General features: G+C 41.2%; 2 long non-coding RNA genes across 2 annotated transcripts in view; one reads left to right on the plus strand and one right to left on the minus strand.

The window, feature by feature from the left end:
* Positions 1–773: 773 nt before the first annotated feature.
* Positions 774–5707, minus strand: LOC129626591 (uncharacterized). The gene is made up of 3 exons (XR_008702054.1): positions 5380–5707; positions 2118–2235; positions 774–1274 (listed from the first exon to the last, which is right to left on the minus strand). It is a non-coding gene; the product is annotated as an uncharacterized LOC129626591 (long non-coding RNA).
* Positions 5708–5820: 113 nt separating this feature from the next.
* LOC129626597 (uncharacterized) overlaps positions 5821–15217 on the plus strand; it is a 48573-nt gene continuing 39176 nt past the window's right edge. Inside the window, exons 1-2 of the long non-coding RNA XR_008702060.1 lie at positions 5821–6011; positions 7216–7257. This is a non-coding gene — a long non-coding RNA (uncharacterized LOC129626597). The remainder of the gene's footprint in view (positions 6012–7215; positions 7258–15217) is intronic.

The raw sequence follows: 15217 nt of genomic DNA on the forward strand, positions 1-15217 counted from the left end.
TGAGATTCATGACCTGGCATATGTAGTTTTCAGCTGGGCCATGTCTCCAGCAGGCTGTCCTGAGCTGCTTCGATGGATGCAGAGTCTCCAGCAGCAAGAAAGAATGTTTCAGGGCACAAAATGACTGCCTGCATCACATCTTATGATGTTCCACCAGTGAACAGTCACGTGGCCAAGCCCAGAGTCATGCGTGAGAGGGCTACCCAAGGGCCTGCATATAGGGAGTCATGATAAAAAGAGGACTTACCACAGTTTTCCCTCTGACCCTAATGATTCATGTCCCTCTAACTTGCAAAACATATTAACTCCCTAAGAAGGGTCCCCAAGTATCATTCTATCATGGTATTAGTCTAAAAGTCTACAATCTTATAATCTGCATTAAGGCTAGATGCAGATGAAACTCCTTGAGAGCAGTTCCTTGACTATGGTCCTTAAGGATGCAGAGATGTGAGACATGAAGAGACAAGTTATTTACCACCAAATGACTAATCACAGTGGTGAAATAGAAACAAAAACTAATACATACTTTCATTCAAAAAGGGAAGGATGAAAGGAAGAAAGAATAGTCACTGATTTATCAAAATTATAAAGTACAACCAGGTGCAAGTTGTCAGGACCCCCTACTCTGACTGTGCTCTCCATAGGTTCCTCAGACTACTGTTATTCTGTAACAGAATAAATAATGAATAAAGACTTCTTATTCAAAGGAAAATGGGGGTTTGGAGGAAGGTCCCATTTTCTTTAATCTTAGATTGTGGAACTTTCTTAAAACTTTTTTTGGGTTTGCTGTGTATCACATTGCATCCACTCTAATAGTCAAAATCCACATCCACAATTCCTTTCTGAGATAACCTTCTATCCAGACTGTTTTGGGATTATGCTTGCATAGGAAGATGCTGCTAAAGTTCTTAGAAACAGTTTTGCCTAGCTGAGAGGGCCTATTAAGCATAACTTAAACGTTTTAGAGATATTAACAAAGAATTATAGAGCTATATTCTTGATTTAATCTAACTTGAGGCCATTTCTTGAAAAAAGGTTATGAAAGAGTTTTATTTTCCAACTTAGAAAGTCTTGGTTACATTATTGTCCCTCTATAGTGTTTACAAAGTGAGTAGTTCTCTCTTTAGCTCATCTCTCTCTTCCTGTACCTAACCACATGCAGCAAAAAAAAGGCCAATCAAGGGACTTCCATGGTGGTCCAGTGGCTAAGACTCTGTACTCCCAATGCAGGGGGCCCAGGTTCAATCTCTGGTTGGGGAAGTAGATTCTGTGTGCTGCAAGAAAGATCAAAGATCCTGCATGTTGCAACTAAGATCCAGTGCAGCCAAACAAACATATCAAAAAAAAGAAGCGAATTGATATTTTTTCAACCTTTCAAAATTGATATATTTTCATCATTCTTTTTGGTAATTTCCTGAGCAAAGCTAACCATGACCAATCCCAAAGTCAATGTAGAAGGGGTCCTCACAAGAGTGTGTTTTCAGCAAAACATATTCATTGGTGGCCAGCCCTTTTCTGCGAAGAAGCATTTCTCGACAGTCTAAATTACAACGCTTCATTTTATACCTTCTTAGTGCCCTGGAGTTTTCTTTAAAACAACTGTATAATTTGATATTTAACTTCTGACTCCCTAAATATATGCTGCTGGGGACAAAGATTATATTAATATCTTATTCACTGCCCTATCGTCAGCACATGAAAAGGATGTTTGTGCATGGCAGGCACTTTGAAGAATAAGTGATAGAATACAAATGGTCCTAAGGGAAACTCTAGTAGTCACAGTTTATTTCCTCATTTATTTGTTTAGTGTATCCTCTTCTAGAGTCGTAAGTCCCATAATGACAGGAACCCCTTCAATCATGTTCATAAAAATGCCTAAGCAAAGTATACCTTTAATAAATCTTTAGAAAGAAGGAAGAATGAAAATATTAAATAATAATAAATATGAATATATTAACATGAGAAAATAAATAGGCTAATGATATAAGCATATTAAAATAATATACTCATTCTCCATTCTGATAGGTTGTAGGATCAAAACTCAAAGGCTCCCAAAACAAACAACTCAAGACTCCAAGACAGGATATGGTCTCTCCTGGAATCTGAGCCAGACTTACTTCACTCTCTGGGAAAATTTTTCATTATGAGGTGGGAGGAAAAGAGATGGGAAAGCTGTCCTGCAGTGGAATCACGTGTGGGAAAGGCATCTCGATTCCTTGTGTCTTTGGAGGAACCCTGGATACAGATCACAACAGGCACAAAGATACGGGCAAGATGAGCATCCTCAGATAACAACAACACTGACAGAGCCAAGCTTTCCTTCCCTTCCTTAAACACCTCCCCAGTCATGACTGGAGATGGAGACGGATGTTTTGCGAGCATCCATGATAGCTCAAAGTCCCCACATGATGGCAAAGCAGCTAGGAGTAGCTCTACATCAACCTGGAAGTCAAGTGACCAACGTGATGGTTAGAAAGCATATTACGAATTCACTGGAAGGTTGCAGAGATTTATATCACATCTTTACATTCACTCATTCCTTTATGAAAACTTGAATTGCATACTTATTATAATGGTACTATAGGTGCCTAATCTATGTCGTGGAACTAGCACAGCATTCCCTGTGGTGGGAGGAGAGTGGAAAGATTTTATTGGTAGATGAAGGACAGAGAAGGACTTGCCCATTGATCACCGCATTGACAATCCGCAGATCAAGTCTGCGGGATATACAAGTGCCCTGGAGTGAGTGCATGGGAAGCCTCTGCCTGGCTCTAAAGAAGCTGGCTGGTATGTATGCCAGAGAGCCTGGGACGCTGGCGGCAGTGCATGCAAACCTTCCCAAAGGACACTTTTGTTCACCTGATCAAAGTTTCCTCACCATCTCTGGCAAAGCCTGGCCTGAGTTCCTGTGTAAGCCTTTGGTGGAACAGTTTTCACATCATCTGGTTCCAGAATATTTCCCAAGTTTCAGAGCCCCTTTGACAATAAGATATACGCAAATAGTCACTGGGCCCCCACAATGCACCAGTCTCTGTGCTCGGTGTATATCAAATCTGCTTATTTGCCTTTACACAGCCCTCGAGGTAGCGTTATTATCCCCGTAATACAGACAGAGAAATGGAGGCCTCCTCAGAGGAAGGGGGAAAAGAACATCCCTGCGACAGAAAATTGAGGCACCCTTTGACTCATTCAGCACATTCTGAGTGTCTATTCCACTCAGGGCCCATTTTTGAAGAAAATTAGTCTGCTTCCACAGTCTTGAGTTCTTTCTGCCAGGTCAGTCCAGTTACCAGAAAGGAGAGGGGGGTGGGGATGTAGAAACGGAAAGTGGGGCTGGAGGATGTGAGAGACAAGCGCCCTGGGTTTGCCTGGGACCAGCTCCCACCCCAGACCCCTCCCCAGTCCGCCTTCATCCTGACCATACCCTCACCTCCGCGACCCAGGCAAGTGTTCTTTCTCGAGCCTCTCCCTTGAAAGGATAACAAAAGTGTTTTCCCTGGCGCTGTTGTCCTGTGATCAAAGCATAGCTCAGGAAACGGGGTCCCTCAAAAGCTGTTTATCTAAAATCTCTGATTTCACCCGTTGGAGAGCGCATTCTGCATCTTATCTCCCAAGGGCAAATATTTCAGTTACCTGTGTCCTAAGAGCCAGGCTGAGGCCACACATACTTTGCTCAGGAAAAGAAAACATGGCTCTCCTGTCAGAACATTTCCCTTTGTGCTCATGTTCGCACCCACCGCCCCCGGCCCCCCAGCACGACTCCGAGGCCAGGAGGAAATCCTAATCTAGTCTCTCACAGGAAGTCTGACTGGTTCAAGGCAGGGAAGATTTAAAGACCAAGAAACTCTAAATCCAAGCTTAGGTGGGAGTGTTTTTTATTACTGATAAAACACAGAATCCCTTTTCTGGGTTATTCTGATGAGCCCAGAGTAAATATTTATCCTTTTAACTAATGGATCTGTACTGAACAGCCCTGGGACTCCCAGACAATCAAGCTGATGGATCACTTTTTGCTTCCCTGGTCCGAGGGTAGAACTGGGCAAAATTATTTGGCACGGGGAGCCCTTTTCCTGTGGCATGGCTCTCGGCATGTATGAGGCATAACATATCCCTCTTTGTGCCAGAACAGAACCGGGCGGGTGCCAGGGAAGGCCGTGCTGGGACCTCCCAGCTCCACGGCTCTGAGATGATTTAATAGTTACACCGTCAGTGTTCCCAGGGTAAACAGCCGCCTACCTCTGAGGAGAAGAAGAAAGATGGATGGCTGGATCTGTAACCTCCACCCTCCCCTTAGGCTTGAATGCAGTGCTTTGTTCTTCAGTGGTTTCAGGGAATGTAGTGTTCACAACACTCACACCCTGAAGACACACAGACACATATGAAAATTTACATGTATGAATGAATGAGGATACATATGGACACAGTGCACTGAAAGCATTTTGAGGCTGGAGGCTATTCCTTTTTCATATTTGTGTTCTATTGTCTAGCAATGCCTGGCACAGAGCAGATGATTAATATATACTTTTTTGAATAAAGACATGAATGTTGTTGTTGTTCAGTCGCTAAGTCACATACGACACTTTGCGACCCCATGGACGGCAGCACACCAGGCCTCCCTGTCCCTCACCATCTCCCCAAGTTTGTCTAAGTTTGTGGCCATTGAGCTGGTGATCCTATTCAACGATCTCATGCTCTGCCACCCTCTTCTCTGTTTGCTTTTTTTTCAGTCTTTTCCAGCAGCAGGGTCTTTTCCAGTGAGTTGGCTCTTCACATCAAATACATGAATAATTATAACCATTTACTTAGCATGTAATACATGCCAGGGATCGAAGGAAATTCTTCATAAGCATTCTCTTATTTAATTCTCACAACAGATGACTATATTTGGTGCTCTTAGTTTCCCCGTTTCACAGCTATGAAAAGTGAGGCTTGACTAGATAAGGTGTTTTAACCAAGGTTACACAGCAGTCAGTGGTAGTAAGGGATATCTAATGCCACAGCTGATACCCCTAACGCTTTCCTCTACAAACTCATCTTCCCAAGGTGTACGTTAAAGATGTTTCTACAAACGTCATCTACGAAGAGCAGTCATTGAGTTGCCAAGATGCCAAAACCCTACCTGGAGGCTTTGATTAAGCAGCGTGTCTGTTGCCACATTTCTTTCTTGTCCTTACTCCCCAGCCCCAATTACCAGACACAAAAGGAAGACATCAGATTCAGAGTAAAGATTTTGTGTTTTCAAGAAGAAAGACCCATGCGTTTAGTTCCCTTCCGACAGTACGGCAGTATAGACATTTTTTGAAGAGGAAACTGGCATAATCAGTTTTCTATCACCGCCAAAAGTTCACAGACTTAGCATTTTAATATAACATTCATTACCTTGTGTAGGTCAGGGGTCCTGGCAGGCTAAGCTGGGCTCTTCTCAGGGTATCACAAGGCTGAAACGAAGTTGTAAGCCAGCTGGACTCTTATCTGGAGGTGTTGGAAGAGAACCCACTTTCAAGCTCATTCAGGTGTCGGCAGAATTCGGTTCCTTGCAGGTGTAGGATGGAGGTCCTTGTTTCTTGGCTGGCTGCCAGCCAGGGACTGTTGTTTGCTCTTAGAAGCTGCCCACATTCCTTCTCATGTGGCCCCTTCCAGCTTCAAACAAACAAAAGCACATCCCTGTGCTATCTCATGCTCAAAAGCTTTCTGACGTCCTCTCTGGCAGCCAGCTGAAGAAAGTTCTCTTATTTTAAAGGTTCACGTGATTAGATTAGAACCACCTGGACAACCTCTCTTTAAGGTCAAATGTGCTGTATAAAATAATTATAGGAGGAATTCACAAACTGGGTATTAGGGCATGGGATCTTAGGAGCCATTTCTAAAAATAATTCCTGCCATACAGTCCTTTATTAAAACTGAGGACAAGGATAGGAGAAAGATTTATAGGGAGGCAAAGGGGATCAAGTCAGGCAGCAAGAATATGCCAAAGCAGAATGGAGGAATGACATCAGCACTTCAGAAATCAGGTAAAACATACCAGGACGGAGTCAAGAAAAAAATAAGATGGGACTTAGTAGATGCTTGATAAATGTGTATCTGACTACCTGTGTTTAAAGTGAACCATGTGTTAACACAGAGGAAGAAAAAACTCACCACACATTCCTTGGTTACATAAGCTGAGTTCATATACAGAGAGTCCTTTTAGGGCTTCCCTGGTGGCTCAGATGGTAAAGAATGTGCCTGCAATGCAGGAGACCTGGGTTCAATCCCTGGGTCAGGAAGATTCCCCTGGAGAAGGTCATGGCAACCCACTCCAGTATTCTTGCCTGGGAAATCCCATGGACAGAGGAGCCTGGTGGGCTACAGTTCATGGGATTGCAAAGAGTAGGACACGACTGAGTAACACACACATATGTGTATTCATTCATATTATCTTTGGATGAGTGTGTGATATTAGGATATTATCATCTCCATTTTACAGAGGAGGGACAACTAGATCAAGGAAATTGCTAAGCCTCGCATAGCTAGTGACTGTTACAGACAGGCTATAAAAACAGGAGCCTAGCTCCTGAGATGGTACATTTAGTTATTACAATAGATGCATCTGGAATTAGTCTTTTTGGAGTCTGGTCATAAAAGAAATGACTGGGGCAAAAGTTGGAACATAAAATAAGTATCTGTGGGTCTGTGACATAGGCTCAGTCCAATAGAGGTTCAGGGTTCTGGTGGAGGAAGTCTGGGATTTCATGTAAGACAATCTAGTGTCCAGGTGCAGCCATGAAAGTTATCAAGGTTGTGACCATGGGCAAATCATTTCAGTCCTCTGAGCCTCTGTTTCCTATCTGTAAAATGGGAATAATAACGTCTGCTTCTCAACCTTCAAAGGGGTGATGTGGTTTGATGCCGCAGCAAACATCATTTCAATGGGCTGTATAAACCTAAGATGGAAGTTTGTGAAAGTTTTAGTCACTCAGTCATGTCCGACTCTTTGAGATCCAATGGACTGTAGCCCACCAGGTTCCTTTGTCCATGGAATTCTCCAGGCAAGTATACTGGAGTGGGTAGCGGTTCCCTTCTCCAGGGGATCTTCCCAACACAGGGATCGAACCCAGGTCTCCAACCCAGGTCTCCCACACTGCAGGCAGATTCTTTATCATCTGAGCCACCAGGGAAGCCCATAAGATACAATAGTGCAACTTTCGTCTGTTATTTGTGTTTTGTTTCTTCTAGATCCCAGGGGTCAGGTGCTACCAAGAACTTTACCTTTGATGGGTAAGAATATTTTTTATATCCTTAGGCTTAGTTCTTGCTCACCTATAGGTTTCATGTTAATCCTTAAAACAACAACCATTCTTTCTGTCTTTTTCATAGTCTGCCTTTGTGTTTCCCTTCACACTTGTGAAGCCAACAAGAAATAGTTTCATTTGAGGAATTCTATCAGCCATTAGTAGAGGGTATCTTCATACAACCTGAGGGGGAAGAAAGAGACTGAAGGTAGGAGAGACTTGGAGAATGGTCAGAAAGTAGATGCATTAATCAGGCTTCTCCAGAGAAACAGAGCAATAGTATCTATCTACCTATCTAGATATATAGGTATAATTTATTTATTATAACAATTGACTCATGCAGTTATGGAGGTCAAGAAGTTCCACAGCCTGCCATTTATAAGCTGGAGACCCAGGAAAGCTGGTGTAGTACTGTAATTCAGCCCCTGTCCAAGGGCCTGAGAACCAATGTCTGAGAGCAAGAGAGGATGGATGCCCCAACTTAAACAGAGAGCAAATGCTCCTTTCTATTCCCTGTTGTTCTGGTCAGCCCTCAACCGTGGGCTGGATGATGGCCACCCACATTGGCGTGACTTAACTCAGTCTGCGAATCAAATGCTAAAGTCTTCCAGAAACACCTTCACAGACACATCAGACACAATGTTTTACCATCTATCTAGGCATCATTTAATCCAGTCAACTTCCCACAAAAAATTAACCATCACGAGACTGAAGGGACAGCAAAGGCTGAGTGAAGCCATAGGGGCTCTGATCTTTCTCTATAGATGGATAGAAGGGTGAGTAGACTGGAGAATGAGAAAACTCAAGAAAAGACGTTATAAAGAGCTGTTTGGAAAAAAGAAAGGATACTGAGTAGACGCACATTAAAGAGTTATCAAGAAACACTTAGAGCCTATCTGAGACTGGAAATCATAAATTTGTTATGAAGTTAATTAGCATGATTATGCAATTTTCCGCCAGGTTGCAGCTGAGGAACAGAAGCAAAACTCCCCAATGTTTGCTTGAAGCTCAGAAAGAAACAAACATTTATTAAGCATTGGCAATCCATCCATTTATTATTTACAAAAATATTTAATAAATAACCTACTATGTCCCAGAAACTGTTCTAGGCGTTGAGGATGATACAATAGCAAGACAGACCAATTTTCATTCCTACTTCAGCTTGTAGCTTTGCAGTAGAAAACTGTTAAATAGGTAAATAAATAGCTAATTAAGAAAATTACAGATTGTAATTTATGTCTCAACTATATGTGTATATATCAACATTAACATACATGTATATATATAGATATTGAGATACACTTGCAGATGCCTATATATCTATATAGATATATATGTATGTATCTCTATTTTTCTATCTATTTAAAATCACACTGAATTATCACACTAGTTTGTTAAGCACTGTTCACTCCCTTTACATATGAGGCTCAGGTTGAAGATCTTTGTCAAGGTCAGACAGATAATAAAGATCAGAGCCACGATTTGAACACAGACACTATGACCCCAGAGCAGTGCTCACTCTATGGTTTCACCCAGCTGCACTACTAAGCTCCCTGGCAGGGTGGAGAGTGGAAAATAGGAGGAAAGGGATTCATGACCAATCTGTTCACAGAGTAGCAGTGGAAACGCAGACATAGAGAACAGACTTATGGACAAGGATTGGAGAGAAAAGGGAGAGGGTCAGAGAGTAGCCTGGATGCATAGACACTAACATATGTAAGTAGATAGAGAGTGGGAATTTGCTGTAGGACTCCGGGTACTCAAACTAGGGCTCTGTAATTAACTAGAGGGGTGGGAATGGGCAACTCAAGAGGGAGGGGACATACGTACACCTATGGTTAATTCATGCTGATGTATGACAGAAATCCAGCCAATTTTGTAAACCAGTCATCAATCAATTAAAAGTAAATAAATATTAAGAAGAAGAGGAAAGGGATTGTATGGTAACGATCAGGGTGAACTGGAAATGACTGACAAGAAGGAGCAAAAAGTTATGAAGTCAAAAAGGGGAAGGAAAAAAAGGGTGTGGCAGGAGGTCCTGACTTGGAAAACAGGAGGAGAGTTTGCAATTTTTCCAGAGCATTTCCAGGATTTCAAGTCAGGCTTCCCTGTGGCAGATAGTAGGCTCCTGCCAAGTTCTCATCAGTATTTTACTGGGAAAGGATAGTTTAACATGTAAGCTTCTACTTTAAGATGATGTTGGTCTTTTCTTGATGATAACTATTCTGTTATTCTTAATCAAGTTTCTGGGTTCCTTACAATGGGGCATAATAGTAAGTTTTCCATTAATTGTTCTTTGAATTAATTTAGGTGTATAACGCACCTAACAAATAGTAAATGCTCCAGCATTTGGTAAGAGCTCCATAAACAGTTTACTGTTGCTATTGTCATTGCTTTCTTCCTCCAAGTGTACTTGTGATTTAAAAATCAAGAATTCCTACCTTTGCAGGGAGGAAAGGGTTTACTTGCTTCTAGAACAGGCAATTTCTTAGGCTCCAAGCTATGCACAATTAGAGAAAAGAGAATCCCTTTGTCGATAACACAACTTTTGACAAGGCATTTGATGAATACACTTGGGATCATTTAATGAGCTGAAACCACAGCCTCCTTGATTTTGCTTTGTCTGACTTAAGGGGAAGAGCAGTATTGTTTCTTTTCCCCTCAAAGACCTTCACGTTAACAGTCGGACTCACTCCGCATTACCTGAGTCAGCATATCTTTGCAAATGACAGTCTAGTTCAGTGAACAAGCAAAATGGTTTATTTATAAGCCTCTTTCCCAACTGGGATCCTGGGAAAACTGCTGTTCTCAGAAGTAAATAAAGGTCAGGATGCCTTAATATATACTCAGTGGAAAGTCTAGTGATGATTCTTTCGTGATGGGTGAGACTGGGAACTCAGAACTATTCTTGGATATGTTGGCATAAAATTCTAGGGGAGAAAGTGCCATATTGAACTCTTCCCCTCAGCAATTTTCTTATTCATTGCCCCCACCCTAGTTGACACTCTTATTATGTGGTCTGTTACAATAGCTTCTTAGCTGGCCTCTCTATTCTACTCACCCAGGATGGATCTATATTTCTTAATCACAATTCCTCCCACTTCAGCTCCTCTTTCCATAAAGCTCAAAGCATCAAATTAAAAGCCATCATTAGTGGATTTCTTTTTTTTTTTTGCCATGAGGTGGACAATTTACATAATCATTTTTGTCTGTTTGCATTTATAATTTAGTACTTAGAATTTTTGAATTTTATATACCTGGTACAAAGATGGCATAAAGAATAGTAGTTGAAAAAATAAATGATAAAATTTTTTCTTCAACACCACCTCATGTGGTGTGTATCACTTACCTATTTCAGGGATGTGAAGTTGATAATGGTCCAGTTAATTTACCCAGGACTGTAGGAGAGAAAATCCAGGCTTAAAATCTAGGCCTAGTTGATTTCAGAACTCATTAGTTAAATCAATTCTGGCTCAAATGGCATTTTAATAACTGCCCTAAGTAATTCGAAACAATAAGCTCAGCCCTAGTTGGCTCAAGTTATCCAGAAGAACCCATAACCTTCTATTGTCAACATGTCTTATATGTTGGACTTCATTTCATTCAAATCCTGTTCATCCTTAAAATCTCATCACACTCACCACCTTATCCAAAAAGCTAATCCAGGTGGTATGTATGATATGTAATTTTCCTTTGAATTCTGCCACAAACTCACCCAAGCCTCATAGTTTGATGCTAACTATTAGCATAAGTTGAATTTTAGGGGAGTGAGAGTCCTGTTGAAATTTTCTATTCCCCACAGGTCCTAATACAGTTCTGGACATTTGAAAGGGTCTTAGTTGTTTTTAGCTCAATCATGTCAAATTTGATGTCAACCCCTGTCAACTTCCAGTTTCTCCCATCAGCAGTAGTGAAGGCACATTTACCAAAAAATACTTTCTCTAGTTCGAGAAAACGTCATAAGCCAGAGAGCACTTTGGACTAATCCCAAGAAGCAAAGTTCCTCATTGCCTGGACAGAGGCTGAGAAAAGGAGTTTTTAACTTGTGCTTCTGGGCATTACTCCCAGACTCCCCTAATTTCTGAAATTGAGCTTCTGGGAACAGTCAACGCCCACGTGCCTCCCCAGTCCCCAGCACACACACTCACACACCCCTTCCATGGAACTTTACCATGCCCAGCCTTGTGAGCAAGAATCTGAAAGTGGGGTGACACAGAGAAATGCACAGTGGAACCTCAACAGGGCAGTATCTACTATGGGTTTTCTGCTACTGAGAAACAAGGCAGGAGAGCCGTCCTTACAAAAGAAACAAAGACCATATTTCTGGTGCATTGATTTGGAAATCATCAAATAGAATCCTAAATGCCAAGGTCTGAAAACCTATCTCTGCTGTTCTTTCCTTCCCTTTTAAGGCTGGCAGGACTACAAGCTGGGATAACACCAAGGTATTTTTAGCAGTGTATATTGATTTTTTTTTTTTGTCCTTGGAAGCTACTATAGTCTATTATAACCCAAAAACAACAAATGAAAAAAGCCAGCTGTGGCAAAACCTCATTGAAGGCAGCAGCATGATAATGATATTAAAATAATATGTTAGGCAGTATCTGAAGTTTCAATACTTGAATCTTCTGGCATGAAGCATCTCCCTTGAATGCTTTGCTCTCTGAATAATGCTCTTTGACTGATAACTCTATAGCAAAACTACTAGGTAAATAAAAATGTTAAGATGTGTTGCACTCACATGTTGGCAAAGCATAAATAGTACAAGAGAGGGATAGTCAATATCAATAAGTGGCACTGGTAAAATAATCATAAAAAGCTGAAAATGTGTACATTCATTGCAAACTGTTTTCATTATCCCGACTTTCTGTCTCCATCAATAACATCATCATCTATGAATTGAAGTGACTTGTCTTAAACTGTTGCTTCTCTGTACATGGGTAGTCTCAGGTACAAGACTAAATAGATTTTATGACTTCACTTGCTCTAGTAATATACTGAAGCAGAAAACCTCTTTTCTTTTTCCCCCAAGACTCCATCCACTAGCAAAGTTCTCTTTTCTTGCCTGGAAAATCCCATGGACGGAGGAGCCTGGTGGGCTGCAGTCCATGGGGTCGTGAAGAGTCGGACACGACTGAGCGACTTCACTTTCACTTTTCACTTTCATGCATTGGAGAAGGAAATGGCAACCCACTCCAGTGTTCTTGCCTGGAGAATCCCAGGGACGGGGGAGCCTGGCGGGCTGCCGTCTACGGGGTCACACAGAGTCGGACACGACTGAAGTGACTTAGCAACAGCAGCAGCACCATACAGCTAGAACACCATAGCATCCTATACCTGGATTCCTATTTATTGCCTTTTTGTGTAGGCGATACTGTTTTCTTTTAGAGTGTTTGTCTGGGTCCATAAAATTGACTTTGCATCATTCTCAGAAGAAGCATTGGCCCTTTCCTCCATTCCTGCTTTCACTTCTTTCCATAGGAATAAGTTTATTTAGTGGGTTTGTGAAATTAGTAAGGTATTAATATGCATCATCTAACCTTCTTTTCTCTTTAATTTTGCAGAGGAGCTTTTTTTTTTTTTTTTGAGACTCACAGATTCTTGTTTCCTCCATGCTCTAGTCTGGACTGAGGAGGCCAGTAGTTCTATAGAGATGTCTGTTCCTCAGGAATTACATGAGAAACTTTGATTCTGATAATATCTCAAGCCATAGTCTCCAACCCATTTTTATTCACAATAAACAGGCAAATGCATATCCACATACTTGCCTTCTGAATAAGTCCTCGAAGTAAAATCACAGTGAACCATCACACTCGTGTGTGAACCACTGTTCATTCTCATTTTACCAAAGAGGCTCAAAGAGTTTAAAGACTTTCTCAAGGTCACACACACGTAAAAGTCTGGGCTAAGACTTGAACCCAGGTACTATGGCCCCAGGCAGTCCATCCTGTGGTGTTACCAAACTATATGATGGGGCTCTCAACACTGGGCAAAGGGGAGGGTAAGAGAGAGAGAGAGACCCCTCGGCACTGATGGGAGTGAACCAAAAGGGGAAAAAGAAGACAGAAAGGGGAGGGGGGGCAAGGGTTTTCAATTTTCCTGGAGGGTATCAAGGATACTAAGAGAGGAACAGAGATGGAGAAAGTGAATAGGTCTGAACTCAATGGAAGACAATCATCTAATTTCCAAGTAAGTGCACCCAATGTTGAAGATGGCACAGCTTTTATTTATCACTGCTCTAAAGCTTTCCTCATCCTGAATTGAAAGCTATCTTGGTATATCACGCATTAGTCTTGGTGAACAAGTTTGGACCAGCATAGATGAATTTATTTTTTTTTTGCTTCCAAGGATAAAAATAATGTGGGTGAGTTGATATGATTTGCAGTTGATATAAACTTAAGTCCAGTTTTGGCTGATTCCAAAGTTTGCACTTTAAACTTCTATACTCACCCTTGATTTTTCTTAATCATGGAACATGGACTTTACTATGGAAAGTTCATGAAAATGGGAATCATTTGCTAATGAAGTTTTTCTCTTAATAGTATCTAGTGTAAAACCAATACATAGAATTAGGGGATATTTGTCGCATTTTTTTGCAAAATTTTGAACCATATTCCAAACATCCAGAAACATTCTGGATGTTTTCAAACATTGATTCTGTCATTTGCCTTTTATTCTGGTTTCATGCCACCTGTACATTTATTAAGCAGATGTTTTCATCTTATGGAATGGAGAGGCATTGTGACATAGTGACCTAATGAATGGATTTTAAGACCTTGTTGCCTGGGTTTGAAACCTGGCTTCTCAAATTCGTCCTGTATTACCTTGGGCTATAACTTTTCTGTTAATAGGAAGAAACTAGGATCTTCTGGGCTTCCCAGGTGGTTCAGTGGTAAAGAATCCACCTGCTGATGCAGGAAATGTGGATTTGATCCCTGGGTTGGGAAGATTCCCTTGGAGAAGAAAATGGCAACCCACTCGGGTATTCTTGACTGGAAAATCCCATGGACAGAGGAGCCTGGTGGGCTATAATCTATGGGGTCACAAAAGAGTTGGACACAACTTAGTTACTAAACAACAACATCAAAGGATCTTCTAGGAGTAGTATAAGAGGTATGATCCACTTTATATAGCATTTGCTTTTATAACAAGTTGATAAAGACTATCAGGGGACACCTTGTCATATATATTGCTAACATCAAAGCAATGTAAAACTTATGTCTTTCTTCTCTTCAAATATTCTAATGACTTCATCAAACTAGGAAATAAAACCTTAAGTTATCCCGAGTGTACTTATATGGGCTTTCTAGAACACCCATTGGTTTGATATGTTATAACTATATATATATATGGGAGGGATTGGGGGCAGGAGGAGAAGGGAACGACAGAAGATGAGATGGCTGGATGGCATCACTGACTTGATGAACGTGAGTCTGAGTGAACTTTGGGAGTTGGTGATGGACAGGGAGGCCTGACGTGCTGCAATTCATGGGGTCGCAAGGAGACGGACACGACTGAGCGACTGAATTGGACTGATATATATATAAATAATCTATCCCAGAATTTTTCTTGGGATTAATAAAGGATCTTATCTCTTTGTTAGTTTTATAATCTGTCAGAAATCATGGTAGCACTTGCTCATTTCCGTTTTTTCTAATACTTTTTCCTTCTACATGATTCTATGAGATGACTTGCAATTCGTCTCTACTCATATTAACAAGATGTTTTGGTACCTTGGAATGTAATCTGTCTGCATCTGGAAACTTGAATGAATATAAAGAAGGTAGGGCTTGCTCCCTAATTATCTTATCATCTATTGTAGCCTTCAATTGCCGACTAACTGCATCTGTTCTATGCTTTGCAGTTTGAAAATTATCCGCTTTGAGTCAAACAACAGGTGCTTAAAAGCTAAGCAGCTCTGGTTTACTTTGCCATCTGTTAACACG

This window comes from Bubalus kerabau, chromosome 14 (genome assembly GCF_029407905.1).
Source record: "Bubalus kerabau isolate K-KA32 ecotype Philippines breed swamp buffalo chromosome 14, PCC_UOA_SB_1v2, whole genome shotgun sequence".
Classification (NCBI taxonomy): Eukaryota; Metazoa; Chordata; class Mammalia; order Artiodactyla; family Bovidae; genus Bubalus; species Bubalus kerabau.